This window comes from Numenius arquata, chromosome Z (genome assembly GCF_964106895.1).
Source record: "Numenius arquata chromosome Z, bNumArq3.hap1.1, whole genome shotgun sequence".
NCBI lineage: Eukaryota > Metazoa > Chordata > Aves > Charadriiformes > Scolopacidae > Numenius > Numenius arquata.
In genome coordinates this window covers 14165674-14172566 of record NC_133616.1, presented here as the reverse complement: position 1 = coordinate 14172566, position 6893 = coordinate 14165674, and positions in this window count along the sequence as shown.

Below are 6893 nucleotides of genomic sequence, written 5' to 3'. Positions count from 1 at the left end.
GGATCTCCCAGAGGCTTGCCAGGGGCGGTGAACTGGCTCTGGTGACAAGGTGAAAGCAAAATAGGAAAACTTACTTCTGGCAGAGCCACCAACAGCAACAGTCCAGTCCTCAGTGAGAGCGAATACCTCAGTGTCCTACCAGAAAAAGGAACAGAGACATCGTCCATCTGTGAAAAGAAGAGCAGAGAGCGCCACACGGCAGCTCGCAGTTGGCTGAGCCTTGGACTGAAGGGCTGACTCCAAATTCAGTTTTAGTGGGCTCTGTGAAGGTGGCATCTCTCTGTCTTCCAAGAATCTGCTGCAGCGATAGGTAGAGGAGGGAGGGAAGGAAAAACTAGTAGTATCACACAGTCCCGTTTTCATGAGAGAACTTCTGATTGATCTGTTTTCTTGTTCACCAAAAGGCTCTGCACAGAAGTCAAATAACCTGTGTTACGAAGCAGATCAGCTGCAGAAAGATGGGCTTATCAATTAGTGGGCAACAGAACATACATATATATATAATCATCTCATGCATAGTTAGAATAACCTAATACAAAATGAGACATGGAGGAAAAGTATTTTAAAAAGAAGCATTGAATTTTTAGAACAGCTCAAGCAGAACAGGCTACAGCAATTTCCATTTTCATAAAGCACAGTTAACACTTTTTCGGAGTCCCACCCCAAGAAACCTTCCTTTCCTGTAGCAGTCTAGTAGTGAGACATTTCCATCTGCCTGAAAGTTACTGAAGCTTCACACCTTTAAGCATGATTATTTTATTAGGTGAAATCGTGTGTATAGACTTAGAAAGTTGAATTTAGATATCCTTTTTATAAGAATGAATGTTTGAAACAATTTTTTTCTATGTTTTGTACTTCATTTTCATGCATATTACGTCTTAATATATGTTTCATCCTTGGTTTCTCTTGTAGCTTCAGTCTGAAAGCTTAAAAAAAAAACCCACACAACCAAACTAACTTCCAGGAAAACAAACCTAAAACTTTCTTCCAGGAAAACAAAACCAAAAGCAAAACAACAATAAAAAACCCACGAACAACCACAAACCGAAAACCAAAAGAGATATTGAAAACAACACCCAGCACCAATTAAAAAAGCCCAAGGAAATAAGAATTAAAATAGGAAGAGGAAAAAGACAAAGCTATAAAAGTAAGAAGATAGTACATTGCCAGTCTTTATTCTTTAATAAGAAATCTGGATTATTAAGGGACTCTGAGAGAAAGAAAATGGCACTTACCTTTGGCTGTCATTGGCTGCCTTTAGCTACACATCTTCGGAGGAGTCTGTCCTGTCAGAGCTCTGGCAGAGATATTTAAACTCAGGGACTACTAATGAGATGTTAAATTACGTGAAAAAGCAGCTTGAGATGCACAGGGCTGGCACCTGTAGTTTATTTCCAGCAACTCTGCTTCAGTAAAGAAAGAGAAATAGGGAAATTTCACGGGGAACATACAAGGAAAGGCAGTTGCATTTTGGGCTTCCGGCTCCTCACAGTCACACTCACACCTTCTGAAGGTGGGAGAGACTGCTCAGCTGTGGAGCAACCTACTTAAAGTTCCTACACAGGCTTCAAGAAATTGCATGCGCCAGGGGAACATACACATCAGCTAAGTGCACTACAGTTCATAAAATTTTGTAAGAAAAAGGAACAACTCTTCATTAATACCTACTACCCACACAGTAAATACAACCCTGAAACTTCCTTTTGAAATCACAGCTTTATGCACGGCAGAAGAGGCACCAACAGGCTACTCTGATCCTCAACTGAAATATTTTCAACTAAGCTAAAGTAATGGAAGGGTTTTTTTCTTTACCTGATGTACAAAGACACAACAAATAGAAGGCAGACACCTTCAGAAAGCACTCAAAGTTGACCAGGGCCAGCTGAGAGAAATACACACTTTGAGTTGACTAACTACGTGCACCCTCCTAAAAATATTTAAGGAAGCAGGAACATTGAAGGGAAGGGGAAGGGAAATCTTCTCCCTCCCTCTCTCGAGTAGAGCAATACCCTCTAAAAAAATGGGCGTTCTACTTCAGAACACATTCCTTCCCCTTCCTTGTGGTGTTCTGGATTTAAAATGCCACCGATACTTTGAGAACATAGCAGACAGACCTGCTGGAGGAATAAATTATTTAAGGAATAAGTTTCAGCCTTTCCAGAAGTCTCTGACAACTGGACACAAGTTTAATCAAGACATCAGACATCGCAGATGCTGATTTTGACAAACTGAGTTCCAAAATATTTTTTGTTAAAATTTTACATATTCCAACCTGCTTCTGAGCTGGTCAGGACTGGGAACTGCATACAATGTATAAAAGCTGTTGGATTTTTAGAAAACTCCATTATGTGCATCATCGTTTTTTTCCAGCCAGTACTTTTGGACAGCCAACAAAATGAGTTGATGAGAAATTATCCAAATCACAGAGAACTTGGTATTACATGAATCTGACCCACAGATTTGTGTGCGGAGAGGCAGCAGTACCATTCAGAGCTGCTGGGATGCACCAGACAGGAGATGTTCAAGGCTGATGGAGATATTTGAAAATCCATCTCCACCCAGGACTGTTCAGAATCAGAAAAGTTCTCATGAACCTGAAACCAATGGATTTTCTCAAGGAATCATTACACGTCATTTGCCTGGGCTCTCAGAGGACATTTAGTCTAAGCAGGAAGCACAAAAAACATTGAATTGCTCCTCTACGCCTGTATTTCTGGCTGACAGGAATTTAAGTGCTGTTCAGGTTCCGTATTATTTCTGTACAAGCATAAACCCTAACAAGAGAACTGAACGTGTTAAATTAGACAGAAAGAAGGCTGTTGCCCAAAGAAAGCCTAAGTCTTCAGCCTGCTTGTGAAGTCAAAACAAGAAGCAGATGATCCCCTGTATGGTTTCGCAAAAACAAATTAACTGCAGTGACAGACTTGGGCTGTTTCCAACAAATTTTGTAGCCCTCTATGGCTGGAAGAGAATTGCAAATAAGGGATAAGTAAAACAAATTGAGAAGCTGTTTTGGGAGAAGGGAAAGGAGGAAGTGCTTTGAAAACGAGCTGATGGACAACAAGTGGTGTTGGGTGAGAGAGGTTTACAGCCAGAGCCAGGGAGTGGAGCGGTGCCCCATGGAACATGGTTTGGTGCCCAAAACTACAGCTTCCCAAAGAGAGAGGCCTTGTCAGGAGCACAGAAGTAGTGTCTGTCCTGCTCAGCAGTCAGTCCCCTGTTGGGTGGAAATCAGCTAAATCACCATCCCGGATTTTAGGAAGGAGGATACTTGTTTCCAAAACAGCAGTATGAGCCTTTAGCACAGCCGCACTGAGGGCAGCGTTGGGGGAAAGCTCTTCCAAAGTCAAAACAAATTTGTTTAAATAGTCACTGAAATAATGAGAAATACCACCGTCACAAGCTGTAACTGGGACAGTCGGTTACTCAGTGACATATTTCTGCACCCCCCATGGGGCGGACCCCCTGCCCGCACAGTCGGTTGCCAAGCGCACACCAACACCCCTGTACAGCACCGCACGCCCCAGCTGCTGCTGCTCCGCGTGGGATGAACTCCCCCCTCCCGCCCCTCGGCCCCCCCCCGGAGCAGCCCTCAAGGGGAAGGGCATTTTTGAGGAAGACGTTTGGAGGAGACACTGAACGCAGCGGGCAGCTGCAGGCAGCATAAGCAGTTGCACCCGTGCCAGTGAACTCCCAAAGGAACAAGGAACTCCCAAATTAGGTGGGAAACCAGATCTGAATCATGTAGAAACTAGAAATGATGTAGTTAGATCTGATGGGTTGAACAGAGACTGGCAAGAACTCTCTCAAAATAATAACAAAAAAAAAAAAAAGGACTGGCTGGATGCCTCACAGGTGCCCCCGGCATAATCTGAGCATCGTGAGCACACGGAAAAGGGATGGACGAAGTGTATGCACATTCTAGGATAAAAACTTGCAAGCTTCATTCTGGAAGGGTCCAAATTGAACTCTTAAAACATTTATTTTAAATAAATGAAATATGAAAATACTATGAATTTATTTGTATATAACAATAACACTTTAATATTTAGTCAAGGAACCATGAAATCTAAAAACTCACTACTTACATTAAGCACCCACCCATTACAACTCAGTACTTGCACGGTAAGATGACAGGTTCTCTGAGGGACATGGAAACACGGGTAGGACCACGGTGTGGCTCCTGGGTGAGCAGAAGCCAACTCAGACACAGGACTTGTGCCCCGGGCTCTTGCTGTTTCTGGAGCCTGAGCCCCCAGGAGCGCCGGCCACATGACAGCAGCAGGAGCCGCTGCGTCGGACCCAGCTCCGGCAGCGTCTGTCTGGGGCTCGGGGTTCACGCGCCTTCGCCCCACAGTAAGGACCAGTGGAACAACCCCACTCGTCACCCCAGAACACAATTATCGACACCCGTGTTCCCGCAGAACATCCCGCTGCTCCACCAGCGCCAGGTGAGTCAGACCCCACCACAAACGTGTTTTGCCGAGAGCCACAAACACACTGAAGAACTATTTCAGTGCTGCAAGGTACCTCCTGTCAGAGCTCGTGTTCAGCACAAACCTCCCTGTTCCACAGTGGCAGTATCGTCACTAGCGGCAACACAACAGCAGAACAACGGCTAACGTTTGACTCAACATTTAAAAATTTAAATAGCTCTTTTAATGGCCACACCTCACTACAATACTTACACTGAGTATTGCCCATGCCTACCTCTATACACGTTAAGAGTTGTTAATATAAGCAATAAAGAGCCTCAAAAAAATACAAAAGGGCATTATTGAATCATTTAAAAAAATATTTATAATTAAAGTTTTGTCAAAAACTATTGTGATCTTTTATAGCTGCAGATAATGAAAATATTCAAGAATTCTGCAATTTTACAGTACTGAAGTGGAAGATTAAAAATAATATTTTCATTCTTATTTATTTAGATTGTGGAAGTGTCTGTGTTTTCTTAAAAAGTACAACATGGCTAGTGTTAATTCTAAAAGCTTGACGATATCCCTTTGTAAGGGAAGCTCAGGTAAGCTCCCGCAACAGGTTTCCACGTATAGAACCTGTACCTCAAAGGGAAAAAAAGCAGTAAGAATAAAAAAATTCAATAATCATTACAGTTATGTATGTAAAAATCTATATCCATAGAGTGAAAAAATACTACAAAGCTATGTCGACACAAAGGAGTAAAATTCCATCACTGTATCAGTTACTGCACTGCAGGACTGGTGTTTTTTTTAAAAAAACCAACCAACCAGTAACTTTTGGTTTTTTGGTAGAAAAACCCTTATCTTGGTATGTGCTGTTGCCAATAACGTGGGTAAAAGCGCAAGAGCCGCGCGGAGGCCGAGCCCTGCGCTGATTGCGGCTGCAACCCCGGGCTTCCTGCCGGACGCCACCGAGACGCGCGCCCAGCGGGGACCCGAGTCCCAGAGAGAGACACTGCCGCCTTTCTCTTTCACAGAAAACAAATCTGAATGTTTGTGAGGGGCAAAACAAAACCAGATGTTACTCTGGGTGGCACAGAAGGTGAAAGTGAAACTCTTAACTAGTGAGAATCTTATGCAATTTATTCAATAATCTATAATTAATTTTATCAGCGTATATTATATTACAGCTAGCAGATCTCAGCAAGGGACGTGGATGCCCCTTGGCCGATCACACAACAGAGCAACGGCCCAAATCCTCTCAACTCAAGACAACTTCAGACTTCTATTAATTATAATTTCTTTCTGATAACTTTATTCCAATAAATACCAAGCAAACGGAAATAAAAAAAAAAACTTCTTTGCTATTGGGGAAAGCCACATAATCAGAAAACAATTTGTTTATGAACAAGGAAATATTTGTGTTACCTATTAAAAATAAGATGCTTTAGTATAAATAGCATCAGAAATGGCTAACAGACGACTTCCTTTCAGGCTGTATCTGTATGAAATTCTCGTGTTTTACCATTTGGGAGTTTCCTTGTGAAGTATTTCCAACTCTTTCCAGTAGTAACATGTGACATGTCTACAACCCCTACTACACTTAAAGCATAAATTCCCCACTACAAAAGCTGCTCCTGGCCCTGAGAAGTACTGTATTTCATAATTTTCTAGAAAAACATCCTGTTTCCAGAGCTGCAGAGGAGTAACTTCTGCTTTTTCTACTTCTCCCTACTTTGCCAACACCTGTCTTAGGCCCAGAGGTGGCTTTTTGTACAGTGAAGAAAACACTATTAACAGTGAAAAACAAAAAGGTGCTAAAATATTTCAGTTCAGAAAAATTCCAGTGGTGAAACAGCATTTCCCATAGGAACAATTACTAACTAGATTCTGAGGAGTTATTAATCATTTCAGTTTAATGGGTTTTTTTGTACATGAGGATATTTTGGAATACTGTTACTATTCCTCACAAATCAAGTAACGTATTAGAATTCTGCAAGCTAGTTTCATAAAAACAGCCTCCTACCATAAATTAAGTTTGTAAAAGAAAAGAAACGTAACAGAAGGAAGATTTACTCATCGAGGAACACTCGTTTTACATAAATACATGTGAAAACACAGCAGGGTTTAATAGTCCCTTAAAAAGTTTAGCTGTTTTAGATTTTTCCTGTTTGCGAGTAGGCTGCTTTCTTGCTCTCTATGAAGGCAAACTGCTTCGGAAAGGCTGTGGCGATGCAGTCGAAGCAAACGCTTCCGAAAGCTTTCAATAGCATTTTTTTCAATTTACAAAACGTGAAAACATCTTTCAATTAGTAAAAAAAATAGTCTAATATACAAACATTATTTTTTTTTAAAAATTCATTTGTGAAGGAACGTAGCGTTAATTACCCAGACTCGCAGCCATTCACTCCTCAGATACTGCAGCTCTCTCCTCTCGACACAAACCTCTCTGTATTCGCCCAGAGAAATGCA